Genomic DNA, 26,212 nt, shown 5'->3' with positions numbered 1-26,212 from the left:
GGAAGACAGAAAAACGGGGTTAGGAGTATGTATTTGTCTGTAAGAGACAGAGGGAAAAAAGATACACTGTGAAACCATGGAGCAGAGCTATTTTTAACTTGCTCAGTCAGCCTAATAGGGCAGGTCTATATATAGTGAGGCAGAGGCATCTCGGGTAACCGTGTGTGTGTGTGTGTGTGTGTGTGTGTGTGTGTGTGTGTGTGTGTGTGTGTGTGTGTGTGTGTGGCACACATGTCTGACACGTTCTCTCTTGCTGGAAATACTGTGTTTAGTGAAGGCCAGGGATGGCGCTGGGCATGACGCGGATTAGACTGTGTCAAGTAGCCGGTTCATAATTTGATCATAAACAACCAAGTCTTTGCTTCTTCTTGAAAGAAACCGGTATTTTTTTAAATGTACTCCTAAAGGCCCTGACACACCAACCCGACGGCTGACTGATCAGTCGGCTCCCAGAGGTCCAAAAAGTGCCTTGGAACACACCAAAGCGATGCCGACTTGAGCGTATGTATTGCGCGTGCGCGAGACATAATACAAAAAATGGCTTCTCCAGCTGACCAGTAATGGTGGCTTGTTCGAAAGACGATCTCGTACTTTACGAAAATAGTTCACTGAAACGTGTTTCTGAAAACATTTTAAGCGAGAAATAGGCCATACAGTTGCTGAAGTCTTCATTTCAGATCGACAAAGGTCAGTTTAAAAGATTTTCGTCAGATTTTGAGAGGCATTCGTCACTCATCCCGCTCGCCATTTCCGGGTTAGCACCCCACCAATCAGATTGGTCATTGAGTCCGACTGCCTGCCCTCCGACCCAGCATGTCAGGTCGGCCAAAATGAAGGCCGACAGCCCCTCCGACGGACGACAGCACGGAACACACCGAACAGACTCCAGTCACTGACCTCGCCAGACAGTCCGACGGACGATTATCGGGTTGGTGTGTCAGGGCCTTAACTCCGATTTATAAGTGGAACATCAACAACAACTCTCTCTCACGCTCTCTAAGTAGACTGTGTAGCCTATGTGCGCACATGGGAACCTACCTACAAGCGAGAGGGCAGTTCTTGTTTGTTGTGGTTTTGGACATTTCTGTTAGGTTTCAGTATTTTACTTTGTATTTTGTTCTATTTCTGTTACCTGTATTATTGATTTCTGTATGTATCTTGTTTTGTATATTTCTGTTGTGTATATTTGTATTTACGTATTTCCCTGTTCATTGTGTAGTTTCTGTTTACTCTGTTTTGACTGTTCTGTTCTCTGTGTATTTCTGTTTCCTGTTTTATTTTGATAGTCTGTTTTCTGTCTTGTCATGTCTACATTTACTTTTTGTGTTCCCGCCTTTGTTGATTGTCCTGCCCCGCCCTGATGTGTTTCACCTGTTGTATCACCTGTCCCTCATTTGTTCATTACCACATGTATTTAACCTCTGTGTTTCCTTTGTCTCTTGTCAGATCGTTTTGTGTCTTTGCCCGGTCTGTGTCCTTGTGCCGTGAGTTTCTGTTCCTCGTCTTGTTTGGTGTTCAGTCAGTTTATTTCAGCCTTGTGCCTTTTTTGCATTTTTCCCTGGTGTTTTCCAGTCGCTGTACTGCCGTTTTTTGTTGAATAAATCCTCATGTTCTACCCTCTGCCTGCCTGCCTACCTCTCTCTGCGTTTGGGTCCACTATTCTCCTCATTCCCCGTAACACCATACTCCAAAAAAACCACGGGTTAGGCTGTTCTCACACAGCTCCTTTGGGTAATGTCTAGATAATTTCAGGTTGCAGTGCATGTGTGACAGGGACTAAAGATTCTTGAATGTAATTCAACATTTATGTAATAATTCACATTTAATCTTATACTTTCTCCACTCTTCCTTTTGTTCTTCTGCTACAAGCATCACTGGACGTTTTCTGTCCGCTTAACAAGATGGGAGTTTACGCTGGCCCCTCGGATGTGCTACTAAATGTGTCTGAGGTCTGTTTTTGATTTTATAGCAATGACACAACTGGCAGGTGTCTGTGAATGTGTGCACATCCACGTAGAAATAGCAGAGGGGGTTAGCCACAGGGCAGCTGCTGGTGCGGTCATTTGTTGTTTCAGGTGTTTTGACGGACAGACGGTGAGAGCATCAAGGAACAGCTGAACATTTGTCTGGGCACATCAAAGCCAGCTCATACTGTATTAGCTCAGCTGCAATTGTAGTCTGTCTCTCTCTCTCATACTAAACACACACACACAAACCACAACGCAGATCAAGGACTCATCAGTTAAATATAGAGCACTTCAATCATTGTTTTGGCATCACTTATTTTGGTGCTCTGATTGTCAAGGAGAGTGAATTTTCCTCTTGAAAGCTTCTCTTAACACAAATAGTAATTCTTTGCCATTTTTTCGATATCGTCACCTTCCTAAAATAATTGCCTAAGTCATTTTTTGACAAAGTATTTTTTTGCCTAAATCATCTCCTCATGGTGCTGGCCACCTCTGGTAAAATTGCCTACATCCTCAGTTGAACAGGTCTTGTGATTCTACAGCTTTAGTATAATTGCCTATGTCAAGCGTGTGACTTAGGCCGTTTAGTTTTTTGTGTTTTCTGAAAAACCTGAAAAAATGACTTAGGCCATTATTTTAGGAAGGTGACGATATGTCACCAATATTAGCTGGAGTAACCAGAGCCAATTTTGTTTTTCCTTATTACTATCATACAACATTATATATTGAAGAAATATCTCAGACAATTTGACAACTTTTATTCATGACAGACCGACAAACGGCAAGGCAAGTGTTTTCGCATACAAAATCAATGTAAAGACGTGGTTATGAATCTCCTTCGTAAACATACAGAGGTGAAAAGGAAATAGAAAGAACTGGTTCCTGATACGTTTTGAGATCAGTCAGAGGCTGAGCTGCCACACAAACAGCACAGGCACACTTCACACATACATGGTCAGTGTGTACGTTGCAAGCTATCTTACAGCTGACGTTTGTTCAGCCGGTACATTGGCTGTTTGGGGCAAATGAACAGACGACGCAAAAGGTCAAGTGGTAGATGAGTGTGAATAATCAGAATTCTGTCTGAACAAACCTTTACAGGGAATATTCTAAATTTTGCATTGCTTTCATCAATGTTTGCGAGCTAGCCTTCTTAGTCTTCCTTACTACCTTTTGCAGATTCATTGGTACGCTTCTTTGCACACTACTACCATCAAATTTCGGTCAGCGGAATAGCGTGAAACTGGCAGCAGGAAACGTTTTGTGGTGTTGTCATGCCCCTGTGCTTGCAAACGTGCATCTCTGTGTTTCATACAAACAAAACTAGGACCAACATAGCACATAGTTGTCAAAAAGGGTACCTTTAAGTGACACAAAATATATATATATATTTATTTATTTACCTGAAGCTATCCAGCAACAGTAGAAGCCAGTCATTTCAATGGTGGACTTCAATTCTTGAATGCTTTAATGGTGGTCTGTCTTTTTATCAGTTTGTTAGTCCATCTTTGGTTTGGATATGCATGGTCTCCATATCTTTTCCTGAGCAACACCATCAGGTACGTCCATAACAATGTGTGTATAATGTATAATTGCCAGATTTCCATGAAATTTGCTATGGATTTGTGGTCACTACTTAGCTTGCATGGCAGCTGGATTCTGGTATAACCACGCCAGAACAGTGGGATCACATATCACATTAAAATCAATCTCGTCATGCTTCAAGTAATGCGTTTGGATCTGAACTACCAGCTCACCGAACCAATCAGCGTCCGATGAAGAGCTACTGGCAGCTACCGGGGTGGTTTAGGTGTGTGTGTGATGGCCTCGGCTGTTCTTTCAAAACAACAATGGCAGATGTGATACAGATGGTTCATGCAATCACCTGCCAGGACAGTTTCCAATGACGGCTTCTTAGATGATTCTGTGTTAACAAACCATCTGGCCTGTCAGGTTAAGCCACTTTAAGGTCACTCATAATAATTATTGGGTGCTACCTGACATCCTGTATTGCCACAGAAAAAAATGAGGAAAAACTTGGAGTGCTTTAGACTATGAAACTGACTTTATTTTAGCAGAAAAGTTAACAGACAACAGCTTATTAGGATTGTTTGCAAGCTATTTGAGATAAATGAAAAGTCAGGATGCCAAGGTCTCGATTAAGCTTTACATGAATTAGAGAGGAGGCAAGGTTTAATGTCAACCTCTCCTCCTGTTTTAAGATACACACTTTCCACTCTAGGTAGAGACTAGAACATTAATCATTCAGCAGATGGCTAGTGTGTGTGTGTGTGTGTGTGTGTGTGTGTGTGTGTGTGTGTGTCAAAGAAAATGCAATGGCTGAGTATCAAATAACGGTCCTCCTGACCCTGGCCTTTTTATATAAGCTCCAAAGGTCTCATCCCTCTGCATTATCACACCCTTCATTACTTATTCATCACCGGAGTTTGCCTGTGACTGTTTGCCTGCATGTGTGGCTGCTTGTGCATGCCTGTGTGTATGACTATGTCCACATAAGTATATTTTGTGTATATATACAGTGGGGCAAATGCCAACCCTATTCAGCCAATTGGGTTTTGGCTACACAAAACCAATCCATCATTATGATTCTCTTCCCCTCTCACACGATGATTGGCAATAAAAGCAGTTTATCCTTATTAACACCAGAGTGCTCAACATATTACACAGGTTTTCAATGTTGATTCAGGCAGTTGTATCAACATCTATTCTATGATAAAGTGGGTTAGGGTTAGGCTAACCCTAACCCTAACCCTAACCCTGTGTAAAGTAATGTAATATGCTTTACACAGCAACAAGCTAACTTGGATGATCTTGCTAACTAAAGGGGTTTTACAGCTTTCTCGGAGTAGAAAAAAACTCATCCTATAATCCTGCACCAGTAAGCACTTTTCAGGCAATCTCCAGCTAGAAAATACATCATTCCATACAGCTTCTTTTGTGGGCTATAAAACTCATATTTGAGCCCAGTGAAAACCAGTTTAATGTCACTATGTTACCGCTGCTGAATGAACCAGAATGTGGGTATCTCTTCTGTAGTTCAGTGTATTTTGGTAAGTCATGATATTATATTATGCGGGCCTCCTTAAGCGTAACAGCTGGCTGATTTCAGATCATCCTTGCGTAAAGCAGAAACGCTACGGGCAGCCGATCTGCTGTTTCTTCTGCCTTGTGTTCTGCATGTGATAGGGTGCCTTCCAGCTGAGTGGCCGAAGAGATAAGCTCTACACGCACGCACACACACACACACACACACACACACACACACACACACACACACACACACGCACTCATGTGTGGACACAGGCTTGTGCAGAGACATAAAAAGAGGCAGAGAAATACATCTGTGCAAGGTAGATAAGACCATTGCGGAACAAGAGCCACTCGCAGCCGTCTCTCTCTCTTTTCAGTTTCAAACACACATTACACGCCCTGTCATGCCCTGCGCACATGCACAACACTCCTACTGAAATGTCCACCTGCATCAATCAGTTCTCAAAAGTCTCTTGCTGATTTTCCCTTACAAGCTTTCTTTAATGTTCAAAGGAGAACTCGCTTGAAACAATCTTGCATTTCCCACATTTGCTTTGTTACTTGTCTTTTTTAAGGGTTATCAGTTGGGATCAATGTGAACGTGGACAAGACCACATCCGAATACCTGTTCTGTTTTTATGTTGTGTTTAAATTACATTATAAATTCAGAATGTTATCATTCACAACAACACATTTGTGTTTGATCTTTTTTTTCATTTGGGCCAAATGCCCTTTCGCTGAAGAGAATTCCTGATGATGTGACACTTCCTCCCTGAGCTTCTGAAAGCTCCCCTGTGGCACTGCACATTTAGCCATGCCCACGTATACCACACTGGCATGGGTAACCTCCCCAACACGCAAGGCAGGCACTTTCAGTAATTGGCCTGGATAATCACATGAGTTTGCAGGCAAGCAGCTCCTTAACATGAGAAGTTCGGCATACATTTGCTCATGCACTGAAGTTCCCCTATTGTTAATTATTAATTGCATACACAGAAAAACATATACAGATACAATGACACGCAGACATTCAGGCATTAGAACAAATGTGCATACATTAATTATGTGTTTACTGTGTGTGTGTGTGTGTGTGTGTGTGTGTGTGTGTGTGTGTGTGTGTGGAACAGTTGCTCAATCAGGGATAGTGAAAACAGGTCTGCATCATATCATCTTAGCTCTGTTCAGACGTAGGAAGACATGGTAAAATATTTCTGCAGTAAAGGACAATCTATTAAATTTGGAAATAAAAACATTTCAATAGAGATGATATGTGATAATTAAGTCTTGACAGAATGTCTTTTGGCACTTTGACTCTACAGTGAGATATGTTATCGGGGGGCATCTGCCCTGAGCAGCAGCAAGATAAATCACTTGTAGTAGTGTAGATGTAGCCTGAGCATGCGTGAGAGGAATGAATGGCGGGATGCATGAGAAATAAACCTACAGGCCGCATGCAAAAGGACAGTCTTCCTTGACCTTCGTGTCAAAAACAGGTTTAGAGAACACACTGCGAGAATTCCTGAAGGGACTGGTATGTATTTATTTTGGATTTGTGATCGGATGGAAAGGTTATAAAATGGTATTTGCCATTTGTAAAGTAAATCTGTCAAGAATATGTGGACATTTGTTTTATTTTAAATGAGTTAATATCTGGTGAATTTATTACCAAGGTAAGTTGAAAAACGAGCACATTTGCTTCTTTTCAGTAATGCAGTATCGCCTCACTCACACACTCATTTAATTACACACAAGACTGACAAATATTTATAACATGCACTTAAACCCTTCAGCCTACCAAAACCCTTCCAGCTTATTTTAATAAACCTGAGCATTTGCATAAGCAAATATCCTTAGAACATAAACCATATTTAAAGCACCAAAGCTCTTTCTCTCAGCCGAAGGCCCAGCAGGCCCCTTAGCAATCACACTGAATGACACGCTACACAGCCATCACACACCAGGGAATTGTGTTTGTGTGTGTGTGTGTGTGTGTGTGTGTGTGTGCATCCATGTGTGAACCCTACCCCTTACTCTCCAACCTACCCCCCCACCCCCCCACCCATGTTTCCCGTAACATCAGTGCTCGTGGTCTCTGGTGGCCATGAGGGGGAAAACCTGAAGTGCCTCTTCAGTGAATGACAGGAGAAAGGGGAATCACCAACACCATCATTGTTTTCAGAGAGAAAAGGATGGTTAAGAGAAGAAGAAGGTGGAAAACATTAAGAGTGATGATAACAGGAAAACATTAGGCTACATGTTACCAGATATGCTGACCTATGGACATTTCCAGCATAAAAAAATAAAGCACCTTGCAAAAATGTTTTACCACACACCTCATGTTGATCTGTCATCTCTATAGCTAGCTAACATGACACATGAATTCCAGTGTGAAATGACAGCTATAGTAGCAGCGATGACAATTAAAGCGGATTTATGGTTGGCGCAAGGGGTTAACATGAGTCCCAGTGTAGATGACGTATGTTTTGATTTATAGATGAGAGACAGATTTAATTATGTTCCCCACAGTATCTGTGTTTACAGATTTTTTTATTTACTTAGTGACAATTATTTATTATTTACTTAAACAAATAGAACTGGAGTTACATCCAGGTAAAAAAATTTCACCGCGTCTCATTGCTGAATAACAGACTACCATCAGCCATAAACACACAGCACTGTGCATTCTTACCTTTTGAAGAAGGCCCTTCTTAACCAGTTTTTCTGCAAAACTATCCACCACCTTATTGAAATCCAGGCCTCTGAACAGATCAGTAAATGCTAGTCTCACATTGCCAGACCTAGCTTCACAGCACTGTGGAGTAAGGTCTGGCTACGCCACAGATACATTCTAGGATAGGAGACAAAAAAACGTTCTGGGTTGTTTGCATTTCTTTAAACCATTCGCAATCATCTCGGGTGGCGCTAAGCTCCAGACGCAGCAACGGTGGCTCTGAAAAATGGTTTCGGCAAGGAACTTGCTTTGGTGGAACATTTGTACCCCGCAAAAGAAAACACCACATACAATATTAAATTAAGTTAACAGTTTACACAATACAGTAACGTGAGCTAACTTAGCTGGATACATGGTAAAACGTAATTTGCTTACCAGTGTATTGTACTTTGTCCACAGCAATCCCTACCAATTGGTCCCAAAACATCCCAATTAGATAGTAAATACCTTAAACATATTCTCTGTAAATGTTTACAAGCATTCACTGTAAAAACCAAGCAGGCCTGCGCAATTGCACAATTCAAAGTTTCTTCAAAAATTGCCATTTTCAGCGTTTAGCTTGCTAGCTCGAAGTTTGTCCCAAGCGAAGGGATTTTGAGAATGGCAACACAGAGAACGAAAGGTGTGGGACATCCAATATCTTTTTGTTTTTGCCTGCGATATTGTGAACGGATGGAGTAGAATAAGCAGAAGCAAAAAATCTAAAAGAGAGTGGTCACACCTCATGATATTTGATTCAAGAACCTCTTGGATCTGATACCTTGAGGTATCATTAGTATTTCACACCAATGGGAAAGCAGGTTCTTTGACTTGATAAAAGATTGTTTGGGAAAAGTAAAAAAGGAAGGAATGCCATAGGAAAAACAATGGTTAAATTTAGAGAAGGATGGAAGGGAGGATGTGGAGGGAGGTAAAAAAAATATAGGTGGAAGACAAAAATGTACTGTAGATGGAGGTTAAAAGACAGGGTGTGCAACGAGGGAGTTGAGGAAGAGTCGGGGGGAGGGTAGAAGAACAAGATGTAGGGGTGGAAAAGTAGAGGGGGAGGGGATGAGGAGAGAATTTCCTCAATTAGCTGATAGGCATGCCAGGCAATAGTGTTTGAGTTGTTGCCATGGCGACCCGGATGCAACGTCTCCCCCAGTGGGCCAGGGTGAAAGAGTGGGGGAGCTGCTGCTTATGATGATGGTTTTATGAGGTGAAGGGTTTGAGTGAGAGAGCAGAGATGGTTGAAAGATCAACTTGACTGTATCAAAGAGCAAAGATGGAGAGGAAGACAGAGGAAGGAAGGATGGATGGGGTGATGTAAGAGGAGGGAGATGGTGGTGGCTTCATAGGGTGGAGAGATGGAAGAATAAGAGAAAAGGACATAGATGGAGAAGTGAGAAGAAACACTGTGCTGTGCTATAGTTGAAGGAGTGAATGAGGGGTGGAGTGATTATTGCCTCATTAATAATAATGAAAGCCAATATAGAGAGCCAGCATACAGAGAGAGAGAATAGAGAAAATAATAGATAGAAAAGTTGGTGGGCAGAGGAATGGAAGAATGGTGTCAGGGAGATGAGAAAAGAAATCAATTGAGAGAAATAGGAGATATGGAGCAAAATGAAGCAAAGAGAAAGAGCAGATCAGGGAAAACGAACAAGACCAAAATTGAGATGGAAAAAAAGATTGATTTGAAATGAAAATAAGAAGAACTGAAGTTAAGAGGGAAGAGAAGAATGGATGAATGGCTAGAAAACCCAGTCAATAGTGTGGGATACAAAGGGAAATGGGTGGATTGATTGAGTGAGAGGATGGAGGTGCACTTGTAGTGTGAAGGTATACAGGGAGAAAATGTATGTGGGGAGAGAGAGTAGAATAATAGGAGGGAAATTGTAATGAGATGTAAAGAGAGAGGAATGAGGGGGAGGGATGCATTGGTAGTTGGAGGTGTTAGGTGGGTGGAGGGACACAGGGACTGAACAATAATGCAGCAGAAGTTCATTGTTATCACGCTTCCCTTATTTTACTCTGAGTGAAAGGCAGGAGTTTGAAGGAACGTGTATTGTCATTAGCAAAATATCAACTCACTGCACTTAGCATTATTTTTAATGTTAAACAGCTATTTTGTTAAAAGATGTTTCTGTATTTATTGTTTATTTCATATTACATGTTTGTTTGTCAATGTATGCACCAACCACCAAGGCAATTTCCTTGTAAGTGTAACTTACTTAGGCAATAAACCTGACTCCTGACCTCATCTGATTCTGAAGTATACATGAGAAAAAAAGCCGATCCTGGTCCCCAAAGACACTACTCAAGAAAGCAATGGACAGAGGGAGAGACAGGATGGGAGAGGCGTTGAAGCACGTGTTTGTTGTGGTCTTGAGGGTTCAGCTATTTAGCTCAATCATCTCCTGCTGTGACTGGCTAACTGGCCTTCGCTGCTTCGATCACCAGCCTGAAGAGCAATCTGTCACTCTCTCTGATCAAGTGGAAGATGGAGGTTGCCGGCCAGACAGCAGCTATAGTGCAAGTGTGAGCTCGAGTGTGGGTGTGTGAGTAGTGTGTTTGTTTGTGTGCGTGTGTGTGTGTGTGTGTGTGTGTGTGTGTGTGTGTGTGTGTGCTGTTCGCATGCAGTCTTGGGTACAGAGAAATGTTATTGAGTGTTTGTATGTTGTTATTCACTCATCTTTATCCTGCACAAACAACATAATACAACAAAATATTTTCATGTAAAGAAAGTGGCATAGCTAGCATTGTCTATCTGGGAAAGCTGAACTTGCAAGTCAAAGTTTTTGTTCATTATTGAAACCTGAATGGACAATGTGTGTGACACATGTGTGTGTGTGTGTGTGTGTGTGTGTGTGTGTGTGTGTGTGTGTGTGTGTGTGTGTGTGTGTGTGTGTGTGTGTGTGTTTTTCTCTCTCTGCCTCTGTCCATCTCTGGCCTCCTCTCACACATTGTCTCCAGTGTGTGCATCTCAAGTGTGTATATATGCATATGTGTGTGTGTGTGTGTGTGTGTGTGTGTGTGTGTGTGTGTGTGTGTGTGTGTGTGTGTGTGTGTGTGTGTGTGTGTGTGTGTTTCACTCTCTGCCTCTGTCCATCTCTGGCCTCCTCTCACACATTGTCTCCAGTATGTGCATCTCAAGTGTGTATATATATGTGTGTGTGTGTGTGTGTGTGTGTGTTTATATATGTGCCTATCCACTGTCAAATACCGGGTGTGCCACCACCAGCGTCACATAAACACTCAATCTTCAATCATGTCAGGGAGAGCAGACTTGAGATGGCGAGTTGGCAAAGATGTACACGCGCTTTCCACATATATATTCATGAAAGGCCATCTTTCTCAGAGCAGACAGGGTCTTTCGCTCTGTTAGTTGTGTGATTTATCATCCCGACATGCCTGAAGGTTTATATATATATGGGGACGGGAGGGAGTGGAGCACAAACCAGCTGAGAGGGCGTATGCTCGCGGAGCAACAATGAGCTGCTCAGAGCTCCTCAGCTGTGTGTGTGTGTCAGTAGTGGATGCACAGTGCACACACACTTCATGCATCAGTGCAGTGTGCCACACCCCACACGAGTCAGTTATGTACAGTCTCACCCAGTCTGACAGCTCCACAGATTTAATTCAGCTTCAATATCCTCCTTTGGTCCATGTGTTTCTCTCCTTGTCTGAAGCTAGGCGATCACCGTGACAGGTGTTATGATGTAGATCAGGTGGCACATATTAATTTAATGCCAGTCAAGCCCTCTTGCTGATGCTCAGCCAATCAGAATCTCTGTGATCCAGATAAGGTCCCCATGTTTTATCTTCACACATAAAATGTCATGTGACACTAAAAGGTCTCAATTACAGTGACACTACTCATGCACGGGCACACAAATCACATGCACACGCAGAAAGTACACACTAGCTTACGCTCAAACTGTAAATGTAAATAGGAGGCACACAGACATACACGCTCAGTTGGGCTTCACTTTCCACACTGTTGAACACTAACGTGTAACTGTAATTTCATGTCAGAGATCTTGAAGCAACAATTCAATTTTTTCTCTATGATTCAATATATCAGTCATCAAATGCAGTGAAAAGAAACCATGAAAAATAAGGGTTCTTTCTTTCTGCAACCTTCACAGCTGTCTAGATTGCACAATCCAGAAACAAGTTTGGACATTTACTGCAAAGGCAGCCAGTGGCAGAGTGAGTGCAAGGTGAAACCAGAGAGTCCATCTTCTCTTTTATTTTGTTTCATTAGAAAAACTGACGTTCCTGAGAAATGCTACAGTTAATCTCCTAAAAAATATATAAAGCTGTGTGAAAGGGTACAAAGTTTTTTGTATTTTGTGAAAGAATCAAAAAGCTCTTTGTTGGGGATTTTGAAAGGGAGAGTTTAGGTGAAAAGCAAGCTGTCCCTTGCTTGGACCAAATACTCAAAAGTTATTCTGGCAAGTTCTGTAGTTTGTCAAAATGCTGTGGGTTTGCATAAAAGGTTAGTATTCAAGGACCTTCAAATAAAATTAAAAAAACATATTCCGCATTAAAAAGTTATTCTCATAGTGATTAAAAGGCAGAGCACTTTTTCCAAAATCGAGAGTTTGGACAAGCACATGTGTGTACAACATGTGCAGGGATAAGAAAGTATGCATGTATGCATCTCTCTACATATGGTAAATACTGGTACACCGCTGGTACAAAAAAGTTGTGTGTCCCAAATGTAAATTGGGAGGAATTACGCTGTACGTTGCTGGCTGTATTCTAAAGCATTACCATGATTTTTATTGTTGATTAATCTGCAGATTTTCAAAACCTGGATCTACGTTCTCTGGTTTAGATATGAGGTCAGAAAACTCTCCTGTGGGTTGTTCACAAGGGTAGGCCTAAACGACCCATATCGACGTATGGTTTGGAGGACTTGGTTAGAGAATTCTGACACTGCCCTCTGTTCAAGTCTTTCAGGATCTTCCCACAACATGTGTCCAAAGAGAAGCACTGCTGACACCTTCTAATGGAGAACGACTAGCCATAAATCGCCTTCATCTTCTATTAATTATCATCAATGACGCCTCCTTGCCCATTTATCTCTCACACGCACTAACTAACCACTTCTACTGATCGCTACAACCCAACCCATCCCCCATCGCACCCACACAGAGAGACATGCACATCATACACACATGCACTCACATCCATGCACATCATACGCATACACCAACCCCCATTTCTCCCAGACCTTCTTCAATTGCTCATTTCCCCCTCCCCCTCCGTTCTCTATCATCACTCTCTCCTATTCTGTCTTTAACTCACCCACTCACCGCTTCTTCTTCGCCCCCACTCCTTCAACCCTTCATCACCATCCTTCACTAGCACTTGTATCAAACCCAATCTGACTACTTCAGCCCAATTTGCATTGCGTTGTCCAAGGTGACAAGAGCAAAGACAGTGAGGATCTCCTTGGAAGCAACCCTACAGAAATGCTGACTGAAAAAAATCAAAGGCCATCCTTTCTGAAAGCCCCTCAAAGCGCTGGGTTTATTGGTCGCCATTAGCTTATTCAGAATTCCTATCCAATCAAATTTAAGTATGAGCTGCAGTCTCTCAAGGTGGCCTGATTGACATGCAGCATCTGAAGGTTGTCATTTTTTTGGGGGGGCAGCATTATAATAAGTAGTCTTTTTAATAACAGGCACAGCAGGTACGAGTTTGGCTGACACTTTTTGAGTCTGTTATGTATGCAAGAAAATGTGAAACAAGAGAAAAATACAATCCTGTTTTTCTGATCCATTAGAAAATTTGCTTTCGGGGGTGGGGGGTGATGGAAAATGTTGAAAAATGACTTGAGTCTTTTGCAAAAATGAAGTGCACTGTCGTGAAAAATGACCTATCAGCATACCGAGCAGATACTTGTGTCATCAGGTATGATGGATGAGCACCCAGGTCAATATTATTCTGCCAATACAGTAGTATTATACAACAAAAAAACGTATGGCATAACGTGAGCAAACAAACCGTTTGCTGTTTCGGGCTGAATTGATACAGGGAATTGTAAACACTTCCCTTTGGAATACCGTTGAATGGGTATCTCAGGTTTCCAAATGGAAACTGACAAACAGGAAACTTTTTGTCCATTCAGGTTTCAATAATGAACAAAAACTTTGACTTGCAAGTTCAGCTTTCCCAGATAGACAATGCTAGCTATGCCACTTTCTTTACATGAAAATATTTTATGTTGTATTATGTTGTTTGTGCAGGATAAAGATGAGTGAATAACAACATACAAACACTCAATAACATTTCTCTGTACCCAAGACTGCATGCGAACAGCACACACACACACACACACACACACACACACACATGGATGAAGCGTGACAGCAGTCAGTGAATGAGGACTTAGCAGGTGGCTCTCCCCCTGTAGAGCTGATACACAGAAAAAGAACATCACTTAAGCATTTTACACACACACACACACACACACACACACACACAGACTCATGCACAAGCACGCGTGCTGACAGAGACTCCTTGATACCCGCCGGGGGAAGAGTATTCAAGCCTCTGTTAAAGCCCAGCTGTCAGATCCCCCCCTCATTCTCTACCTCTTGATTTTATCACTGTGCACTCTAACTCTCTTACTCCACCTCTTTCTCGCCCACACACACTCCGAAAAACACTCATATACACATGTAAGCAAACACATACTCAAAAGCACATGCCCACACACTTGGCGTTTCTTCGATGTTGGCATCGTATCCTTTAGCATGCATAGCCTTTGAGCTAAAGAGCCATTTTACCTTCTCCATCTTTTTTTCGGCTGTTGTACATGTGTCTTAATCTATTCCCCGCAATAGCACCAGCTACCAGAATGCAGCGGGCAAAGGATTGCCTTGGGGGAGCTTTGCTTTGGTCCACACATATTTGCTTCCTTTGCCAAGTGAGTGTGTGTCGATATGTGTGAATTTCTGCAAGTACATGTGTGTGTGATTGTATATTTATACTGTACATGCTTGAGGTTATTGTTCCCTATTATTGGCATCTATGGACATAAGCGTATGTTTCTGCGTTCTAACATTTAACATTTTCCTTTCATTAATCCCTCCACAGGACATATAGCACTGAGAACAGATTAGTGCTGGGGTTAAGAAGGATGTGTGAGAAAGAGGAGCAGGTAAAGAGTGGCGAATGCCTCAAACACTATAATGGCAGCACTATGCTGGCTAAATCTGAAAACACAATTTTCTCTGTTTTTGCTCTCTGGCCACATTAAACAACACAAAACCAGGCTCAAACTACAATAATTAGTTGACTAATATGTGACAATAACAAAATCTAGAAAGGTGCCAAATTAAGCTTAGCTGACACACCAGATGGTTTGTTACCCATAACCATTTGAGAAGCTGTTATTGGAAACAGTTTGGATACTTTACAGGTGATTGGATGAACCATCTGTCTTTCAAATCCCCCGTTGTTGTTGACGCGGCCGTCACACACACCTAAACCACGCCTGTAGCTGCCAGTAGACGCTAATTGGTCGGTCCGCTGCTGTTCAGACGCAAACGCTTTTACTTGAAGCCTAGTCTATATCTACGACGTTCCACTTCCGGGATTGCTCCGTTGCTGTTCAGTTTTCTGTTGCACAACTAAAACAGCTTTTGAACGTACACGTTCCACCAAAACAAGTTCCTTCCCGAGGCTATTTTGCAGCAGCACCGTGGCTCTGTCTGGCGCTTAGCGCCGCCCATGACGCTTGTGATTGGTTTAAAGAAATGCCAATAAACCAGAGCACGTTTTTCTCCCATCCCGGAATGCTGTACAGACTAGCCAGACCCTCCTCCGCAGCGCTGTGGAGGAAGGTCTGGCAAAGTGAGACAACTTGAAGCCTGACAAGATGGATTTTCCTGTGATACATGCATTTCTAGCGTGATATTGCGAGTATCCAGTTGCCATGCAAGGTATAAAAAAAAGCATGGTTTAGAAAACAATGTCCAGAGTGCTCAAATCTGAAACCCCGCTAGGGAGAATGGGTGAATCCAAGGTTTGGGAAAATGATGACAAATGCCACGATTTAACAACCATTAAAATTGGTTTGATCGACATATCAGGGCAGCAGCCCAAGGGATTGCTGTTCTCCTTGGTTAACACGTGGCATTTAGCCATGATCAAATCACTGTTTTAAGCCTGTTCAGTTGATAAAAAAATACAGTATTAAAAGATAGAATTTATGAGAGACGACAGAGGGAACAGAACGGATGTTTAACTTCCTGAGTCCGTAAAAACAGACAAAGCTTCAAGATATGATAAAGTGGCTAAATCTCTCCTGCTCTCTGCCACATTTATTGTTATTTGGGAACCATTCAACTAGCAAAAGGATTTCACTGCATATCCTTTGTAAGAAATGGATGTGATTAACACAAATGCTCATTAGGTGCAAAGAGACTAGCGCTGTAATCTTTCAGATTGATTGAAAACCCTGCATGGTTGATGCTTGTATTCCCAAACATATTTTATGTATGTACTCCTTCAGGAATGGCTGTGTGGAAAGGTGGGTATTGAGGAAAGATCAAGTGCCAGCATTTCTTCTTTCTCCTCGTCTGCAGGTGATGCTCAGATGTATAGCTCATTGCAATTAACCATGCAGTGTATAAATGGATTTGCATAGATGTCGGAGGAATTTCCTTCTACAAAGCAGTCTTTTTATTCCTTATCATTATCCTGGTTGCTTGGGGCTCTGGTGGTCTCAAAGAGAGTGTCTTAAGAGCAGTGATGACTGGAGGGAAGTGTTGCTTAATTATTTTGAATTTATTATATAATGAAAACAAATAAATGAAAGAGTGAAACAGTTTTGACCATATTCTGTAACCCGTGAGCTTTGTCCTCTTGGCAAAATGCATTTCATACCTCCTTTGTTGCCTCGTAGTGTACTGCAAATGAATTCTTCAGTTCTTAAAGGTTATTAACCCCCCACCCTCCTTACATTTAATTTTGATAAATTGTTTGACATGATACACAATAATAGAAAAAAAATCCTGGTGATATCGTTACATTTCTTGTTTTGTCTGACCAACCCCAAACACAGTATGCAATTGACAATGATATTCTCACATTTGAGAAGCTAGAACCAGAAAAGATTTGGCACTTTTGCTTAAAAAATACCTGAAACAAATAATCAATTATCAGAATAGTTCCAGAATACTTCTTTTTATTATCTAGCGGTTTATTAGTTTATTAATCGTGGCAGTTTTAATGTTATGCAGTCTATGTATGATAAACTGTTTTTTTATGTTTTCAGTCAGTTTGAAGTGAAACAAGGTCATCCAACAGGCCTGTATGTATCTTGAGCTGTAAATGCTGCAGAGCTTTGCATCCTCTGTTGGGGATTTCTGTGCTACCCAAGTGGATCTCTTCTGCTTACATACATGACTATACAGTACATGCCACATGTCTGACAATGTATAATTCATAGATGCATAATCAACCTTTGATCTCTGAGGACTGCAGATAGTATCAGGTCAATTTTCTGCAAGAGGATTTGAAGATGAGTTTTCCGTGTGTTTAAGTAGCAGCACTTTGATTCGCTCTCCACGGAAAGCATTTAAAAAAAGTCAAGTTGTTGATGCAAGCTGCTTGGCTTTGAACCACTTTACATGGAGAGGAGAGCCAAAGAGAGGAAAGTGAGAAGAGACCCTGGACCCAACCAAGGACTGATTGACTGACTGACATATACCGATTTTCACCAAGGGCTCAAGGGTTGAACCAGGGTTCTACATTTCTTCTTTTAAAAACATTGTTGGTAAAAGCATGAACTGACTCTGTGTTCCATCAGAGCTTGAGACTGTAGCACAGTCTCTCTATTTCTCTATTTCATCCCCTTTTTGTTGAGATATGTCAGTCAGAACCAAAGTGGTGGATCAACCGACTGTAAGTCAGTAAGTGAACACAGTAATTCAAATATCATAATAAAAGAAGTCACTTTTCTGTCTTTCTTTCGGTGTTTTTACCTTTTCGTCATTATTTGTAAAATGATAAATAAAATTAGCTGGAGCCCAGCTGCAGCCCAGTGTCATGGCAGTTCGTGAAATAGTAACGTTCCAATTTCGTGGTGACCAGCATGAAATAAAGTAGAAAATCGTTTCCCTGTACACGAATCAATAGATCAAAATAACGTCACCATTTCACGTACTGCCGTGAGACCGGGTTGCAAAATGAGCTAAACTAAAGGTGTGGAAGCACTCTGGGCCCTATCTTGCACACAGCGCAATTGACTTTGTACACCGACGCATATATCATTCCTATTTTGCACCCAAGGCACAGCGGACTTTTCCCCCCCAGACTCACGTCGGTAAATTAGGGAATGAACTTGCGCTCCCGGGGGCGGTTCAGCAAAAAGAGGAGGCGTGTTCCGGCGCAAACGTTCCCTTGTAATATTTTGCAGTTTCAGAAAACAATTCCGCCACAGACCAGGAAAAATCTAGTCTAAAGTCAGTGGCGCGTTATTCAGATGCTATTTTAAGGGCGCATGCGTGGCTGTAATGTAGAGTGTGCACACCGCGCATACTCTTTGGTTCTCTCATCTCACAGACCCAGCAGTTCCCATTTTTGCAAACCATACATAAATACAAGAAAAAATATGACCTTGTTTTACACAACATTTCCATGAATCATGGATGTGTTGATGACATAAATGAGGAAATATTAGAGGACTTAAGGAGATGTGATGTTGAACTGCATGTGCCGATGCCACTTAACCCAAATGCCCCAGCAGCAGCACGGGAGAGGAGAGACAGAAGAGCTGCATCGTCTATAGGGAGGTAATCTCGGTCTAATGTTAGTCTACATTGCAAAAATATCACCATGCATTCATAACCTTGTGATTCAGTGAGAGTGAACCCAAAACATCGGAAAGTATGTTTTTGTGACATTTCTTTATTTACATTTTGTCAAAAAGAAAAATCAATAGCAAACGTCGGTCTGCTCGGCTGTGAACCGCTCCTGGCGTGCACCCATGGATGTATTAAGAGCGTGCGCCTAGCAAATCTGCCATTATAATAGCAATCCGCCACGCTCTGATTGGTTTATTGCATGTTACGCCCAAACCACACCTATGAGTAATGTAGCTACTTCAGACCAACCCATTTTAGATTTGCGTCGGACACAAGAGTCATTTATCCCGCCGGTATAATAGCAACAGCGCCCGAGATCCACCCACAAAGCTACTTGCGTTTGGCGTTTGATACTTGCGTTTTAGATCGTTAAAATAGGGCCCTTAGTGTTATCAAAAGATATTGTCTATAGTCTTGCATTGCCAGACCTTTCTTTTCTTCACAGCGCTGTGTCAGTGCTGAAGTATGGTCTGGCTACACCACATATCTGTTCTGGGATATAGGGAAAATTGTCTGTGACAGCAAATGCAACGTAAATGCTGGCAGATGGGAAAGTGTTTATATAAAGTACATATATTCAGTCACGATCATTTAGCCTCAACTTCCTTTCTTGTGCATAATTTAATGTTTGCATGCATCAACTACAGGAAAAAGCATGCCCTGAGGATTTGCTATCCTCAACTAACCCAAGATTTATGTTTGTTTGTTTGTGTGTGTATGTTTTGTCTATTTATGTATTCACATGTGCTTATAATTGAATGACCCAACATGCCATCTGCACAAATCTGATTATAGAAATGCTGGCAATAGGCATGAACCAATAAAAGCCTGGGCATTGTCAAGAGACAAAATTGTCATTGGAACGGAAAGTAGAAACTTAGTAAAAGCCTAACCAAAAGAGATGCAATACATTTTTTCAAAAACTTTTTTCATAATTATTTTTTAGGGCTTGTATTGCCTTTTTATTAAAGCAACTGAAAAAGGGGGAGGGAGTGGATAACACGCAACATAGGGCTGTGGGTCGTATTTGAACCATAGACTGTGAAAATAAAAATAATAGAGCAAAGCTTCCTGGTATGAAAAGTAAAGCCAATGCAGAAGTGCCTTAAACCTGCATTCTATATAATGTCCAGCAGGGGGCGACTCCACTGGTTACAAAAAGAAGTCGGTCATCGCAGTTTCAGAGACTCAAACTGTATTTTTGTAACAAACCTGCTAGCTGCATCTGCATGCTAGCCCGATATGAGGCCACCTTGTTATTGTAGAGTTCAAATTCATGAACACAAGTAATGAGTTTTTTGTCAACAGTGGTCGCAACCCACCACATACACGATGTAGGAGGCACGCAAAAGCTGTTTGTGATATGCCATTAAACATGAATTTTATATACCATGGACATGCTAGGCATATAAACATGCTGTGTGGAGTTTACTGACATCATCTCAAAGGGCTCTTGTGTGTTTGAGTTCCTATGTGCTCTCATGTTTTGAGAGAGATATTGCTTTATGAAGGAAAAGATGCTTTTTCTCAATCTCTGGTCCCTTCTGTCCTGCCTGCCCCTTACTCTCCTCTCTCCTTCTCTGCACCCATCGCTCTAAAGTGTACCTTTGTCATTTCTATCAAAAGGTTCAAGCAGGATCATTCTCAATATCTTAAGCTCCGGACTTGACATGCTACCTGACATTACAGTAGGTAAAGCACATAATATTCCCAGGGCGGGTCTACATGGGTTGAGTGTGTGTGTGTGAGAGAGAGAGAGAGAGAGAGAGAGAGAGAGAGAGCGAGAGAGAGAGAGAGAGAGAGCATGATGATAAGAGTTCATAGGTTATATATCTAACATGGTTGCTTGTATTGATTTTGCAACACATAATGCAAGGTTCAAGGCTTTTATCCTGGGCTTCACAAACGTTCAGTCATTATTGGACTTTTTTTTAAGTTGAACTGAACTGCGTAAAGAACTATCTTAAAACTGCAAGCTATTGTGCACAAGTTTCCATCTCTGGAATCTGTGTGTGTGTTTGTGTATTTATGTGCATCTGTCTTTGAAATATCTCATGAACCGTTCATCCAATCTACTTCACACTTGGTTTCCTGGCTACCCAATGAACTTGAGGTTTGGAATTTGGAGCAATTTGGACAGCGTTGGATATTGAATATTAATAAACTGTGATTTAAACTAAACGACCGAACAATAAAGGTTGGGGAAAAAATGCGTTGCCATAACGCTGGCTCTACCGTACCTACTCTTCACAATAAAATCCCAGCTTAAACTCACTCAACATTTCGCTGAGAGGAAACTCAATAAAAATTAATTTTCTAATAATGACGAGACGGCACCACCGTCATTAAACACTGACTGTCTACATGTGATATTGTTGACAAAAAAGACAACTCTAAAATCTAGTTAAACAAAAACTCTCCTTATTTGCATTCTTGGGCCGCATGGGTGGCATATTGCCATGAGCCGTATTTTGTTAGTAAATCTGAATCTGCGACATTCTCTGCCAGGTAAATGTAGTACAATGTTTTCCTCTGAAGCAGAAGTACACAATAAGTCAGTAGTAGGCTATACAGTGTGGTTGCATATTAAGTGCTTTGGGGTCCTTCTGTAAGTACATTTGGGGTACAATGGTTCTGGAGCTTCTACAAGCAGCAATTACACAGGCCAAGCAATCGGCCCGTTCCAAACATGCGCATTTTGAACGGGCACTGTACTAGTCATTTTCAAAAATGATACAATGGTTTTTAATGATTTAATATAATTAAATATAAGCTTTAGGCCTCTGAGCAGCCTAACAGAGAGCACTTTTACACATTTGAGAGCCTGCGTTGCTAGGATATGCACCATCAACTTTGTGCGCTATGGAGTAGAGCATGTTGAAATTTTTTGTTACCCTTATCAGTAAGACAACATAGCACTGGTTATATACTGCTAATGATTTCAGCCATTTGTCCTTTACCACTATTAAAATCACAAGACTGAGGCTACATCCACACCGCTATGTTTTCATTTTTAAACGAAAACGATCTCCGTTCTCAGTGTTTTAGCACTGTTTCAGAATGAATCTCCCATCAGGCTTGAAAACGCATATCACAGACCATTCGTGTACACTGGTCATGCATATGCCAGTTAGGCTGATAATGCTACTGGACATGGGAATTGTTGCAAATCGCTGAAATGACATGTATGCAGTAGTAGCATTATAAAATGCAAAATGTAACCGCACTAGCTTCTGGCATTGACAACAAGGTCAGAAATGGCTGTAATTTGTTATCCATGTTAAATTAACCACAGGTAGTCAAGGCTGATGTCGTTTGTTCTCTTCCGGAAAAGGTTAATGTGATAGAGGTGTGAAAAATAACGGAAAGACACATCAGGACTGATAAGACCCAATCAGTAAGCGAATGTGTGTCTGTTTCATCATTTTTCAAAGGTCTTCGTTTCAGCTAGGGGTGTGCAAAGCAGCCGGTATTTGTATCTGTATTTGTATTTGTTGAGGGGGGAAAAGTATTTGTATTTGTATTTGTATTCGAGTAAAATTCAAAATAGGCGTAAAAATCCAGTTTTTTTTTTGCATTACACTTCTAGTTTACGTTATAGTGTAAGTATTCTTTAATTATATCCATTATTATCCATCATTGGGGGGATTTGTGCTTGTGGGGGGGTTGGCAGACAGTACCAGATGAGGATGCTTTAAGTGCATGTGATTATGCATAGCAGATGTTGACAGATGTTTGATATCTCTGCCTCTGCTGATTTGACTGTTGCACACATTACATATCACTTTGGTTTTATCTGCAGCACTGACTGTAAAATGCTTCCACACAGAACTTGAGCAAGTTTTTTTGGCTGGTGGAGGACCAAGAGATGGCTCAGCAGCAGCAGCCACACTCTTTTCTATTTGGTTGCCCAAATCCATGTGGGGAGTTTCAGCTAAGTTAATGAGTGACGGGAAGCTATGCTAAGGTTAACTAGCCTAGCCTATAGCCTACATTTTGCTGTCTGCAAAAGACTTAAACTTAAACTTAAACGTACCATATAACTCCCACAAGTGCATACAATTCGACACAACTACACAAGCATTTTTTTAACCTTTTTAACCGAACGTTAACGTTACTCTGTCAACAGCCTATTGTCTAAATGAACGAGCTAACAGAGCTAGCTACGTAAACAGAGCGAACATGAGAGCACCCAACTGCAGACGTCAATAATGCAGCATAATAGAATAATCTCACGATCAAACTCAAAGTTATAAACTGCCTCCGGAACCCAGTTAAGGTACAAAAAAATCTATTCAACAAAAATAGTGATGCAGTTAAGTGTTTTTTCGCTCAGCCGAGCCCTTTCTGTTGCTGTGTGGAGCAGCCTGTGTCAGTCACCTCTTTTAAAGAGAAGACACACCAGCCCGATAATCGGCCGTCGGACCGTCTGGCAAGGTCGGTGACTCGAGTCTGTTCGGTGTGTCCCGTGCCGTCGGCCGTCCGAGGAGCCGTCGGCCTTTATTTTGGCCGACCCGACATGTTCAGTCGGGAGACAGGGCAGTCGGGACTCACCCGGAAATGGGGAGCGGATGAGCCGCTCAAAATCTGACGAAAATCTTTTAAACTGACCTTTGTCATTCTGAAATGAAGACAGATTCAGCAACTGCGTGGCCTATTTCTCGCTTAAAATGTTTTCAGAAACACGTTTCGGTGAACTATTTTAGTACAATATGAGATCGTATTCTGAACAAGCCGCCATGACAGTCTGGCTGTGAATTTCCCAAGGGGGTAAGCCTCTCCTCGGACTGCGAACCTTGTATGGCGCCATTTTAATGCTACAAAGCGATCACCCCCCGTTAGCATTCCATTGACTGCCATTCATTTTGGCGGCACTTTGACAGCGAATAACTTTACATCTGAAGCGTTTAAAGACTCTATTTGTCCATTGTTTATTTCTAAAGAAACACGACAATGTATAAAAGGCTCCATTACCTTGTATCTCACGTTATGGCTCCGTAGCAGACGTTTTTATAAAAATAGGCTAACGATTGTGTCATAACCACTCGACTTACTGTCGCATAGTAGAGAAATTACCATATAGTACAGGAGAAGCGCGCAGGCAGTTTCGTCTCACATTAGCTGTTTAAGTGTAATTATTAATGTTAACTAGCATTTTAGTTAGCAATAATTAGCCTGTGTCTATGTTATCTCCTTACATATACCTACACTCTCCGTCTCTGCAAGATTGGGAATGATTGAGATTTCTCTTGGCACAGTTACCAGAAGACTTACAACTTTCAGACACACGTTGCTCACGGCACATTTACGGCCTTCACTGGTCTCCGTCAAGAGCAACGGGATCTGTTGGTCCATTCTTATATACAGTCTATGGAATTTCCGGAGAAAAAAGAACCACGTCACGCGTTCGTCCAATCAGCTGCCGGTTTTCATTTTCTGGGAAATAATCAGACTGTTAATGGAAACAATACAGAGCAGCGCCGCCTGCTACTATGGAGACGTATTACGTTTTGCGCACGCGCAGAGCGTACGCTCAAGTCGGCGTCGCCTCAGTGTGTTCTGAGGCATTTTTTGGACCTCGGGGACCCGACTGATCAGTCCGACTGCCTTTTCTGCCGACGGTCGGCCCGTCTGGTTGGTGTGTCAGGGCCCTTACTCTTTTCCCCTCCCCCTACTCCTGAACGTCACTCACTCACTCACTCATCCGGGCATGCACTGCGGTCTCATGAGGAAACGTAGCTTTTTGATATAAAGTTTTTCTTGTTCCCGAATACAAATATTTTTTAAAGTATTTGTTCGAAATAAGTATTCGTAAAAACCACGTTATTTGTGCCTTTCCGAATACCGTATTCGGGTTCAGCTCCACCCGTAGTTTCAGCCCATCCAGACTAAAACGCAACCACAGAGTTTTCAAACTAAAACGGGTTCAGCAGCGTTTTAGGGGCTCGGAAAGGCCGGAGTAGCGTGGACAGGAGACGTAAACGTAGCAAAATATATGCGTTTTAAAACGAAAACGGGTTTTTGGTTTGGATGTAGCCTGAGTAACTAATGTACGGATATACAGAGTAACATAGGTAGTAGTCTCGCTATGCCAGACCTGGTGCTTCGCTAATACTGAGCACTCGGTTATGTGTCAGGGGGGAAACGGGGGATGATAAGGATCTATCGGAGATTTACCACAACTTTTGGACTGCTCTCAGAATTGCACTTACTCTGTCAGTCACTGTGGCTCAAGCAGAGAGGAGCTTTTCAAAACTAAAGATGATCAAGTCATACCTGAGGTCAACCATGTCCCAGGAACGGCTCACTGGCTCACTGGCCTTTCCGTCAGTCCCTCAAAGGGGATCTCGCCTGGGGTGTAATTCAATATAGAACCGCTATTGGCGATGGGCGGCGCTAAGCGCCTTACAGTGCCACGGTGCTGCTACAAAATAGACTCAGGAAGGAACTTGTTTTGGTGGAACGTGTACGTTCAAAAGTAGTTTTAGTCATGCAACAGAAAACTCAGATTGTTCAGATAGTCTAGCTAGCTGTCTGAATTTACCCTGCAGAGATCTGATGAGCAGTTAACCATAGAATTCCAACACAAAGAAAGTTGAAGGTACCGGACATCCGGCCGAAAAGAGTGAAATCCGGTAGAATTTTCGGAGACAACGGAGCAATCCCGGAAGTGGAACGTCATGGATATAGACTTCATTGGGAGTAACAGTTATCTACATCAGCCCTTTAGCTGATTATCTATTGGTACAGAATTGATATTACATATTGCACCGATCAAATACTGACGATAAGTAGTCAGGCCCCCTAGCAAACACTAATGAATAATATGGCAGAAAAGTAAATCTTAAATTTCTTCTTTTTGGTAATAACAATTTTGAGCGAGTTGCTGAATGGGGTATTACATGCAAGTGTGTATGCATGCACAGTATATGTGTGTATGCATTTATAATTCTACATGCATGTACTGTATGATGAGCCCATGAAGCACTGCTGTTAAAAATGTAAATTCACTGCTGCCTTCCTATTCCCCCTCAAAGTGCCTCATTACCTGTGCATAGTAAATCAGCAGGCTGATTAATTCCATATATGTTTTCATGAGGAATGGCATGCACGCAGAGCTCTTAGACACTGCGTGACATAAACCACACCCTAAAATATTGATCAAAGTCTGTGCAACTTCAGATAGAAAGACACAGACAATGAATATGAATGCTTCTTAGATAGTTGCAATCGAGGGATTCAGGGTGGATTTTCCAAAATGAAGAGGCTCTATAGAGTGGATTTCGTTAATATTTAAAATTCATTATTTATTATTTATTTGATTGGATACCCATGTCTAAATTCAACCACAAGGTTACAGTTCATCCCTGTGGAATTACTGAGGGCCAGTGTAAACTTCACAGCTTATCACAGATAAAAGCAAGTAATCTGTAATGGAGAGGTAAATTAAAGCATGCAATGCCATTTTTTTGTTTTTATCATTCCCAACTGTGCATTTGCCAATGGGGTAAGTGTGTTCCTGGAGTCCACAAAAAGAAATGTGAAACCCAAGGGGGCCTTTTAGGGGTGTGATAAAACAAAGCAATCAATGC

General features: G+C 41.8%; 1 long non-coding RNA gene across 1 annotated transcript; it reads right to left on the bottom strand.

The window, feature by feature from the left end:
• Positions 1-532: 532 nt before the first annotated feature.
• Positions 533-2,617, bottom strand: LOC116040960. The gene is made up of 3 exons (XR_004102805.1): positions 2,414-2,617; positions 976-980; positions 533-544 (listed from the first exon to the last, which is right to left on the bottom strand). It is a non-coding gene; the product is annotated as an uncharacterized LOC116040960 (long non-coding RNA).
• Positions 2,618-26,212: the final 23,595 nt, after the last annotated feature.

This window comes from Sander lucioperca, chromosome 12 (assembly GCF_008315115.2).
Source record: "Sander lucioperca isolate FBNREF2018 chromosome 12, SLUC_FBN_1.2, whole genome shotgun sequence".
Taxonomy (NCBI): domain Eukaryota; kingdom Metazoa; phylum Chordata; class Actinopteri; order Perciformes; family Percidae; genus Sander; species Sander lucioperca.
Note: the sequence above shows the minus strand (reverse complement) of the source record. Positions and strands in the feature narration are given on the sequence as shown.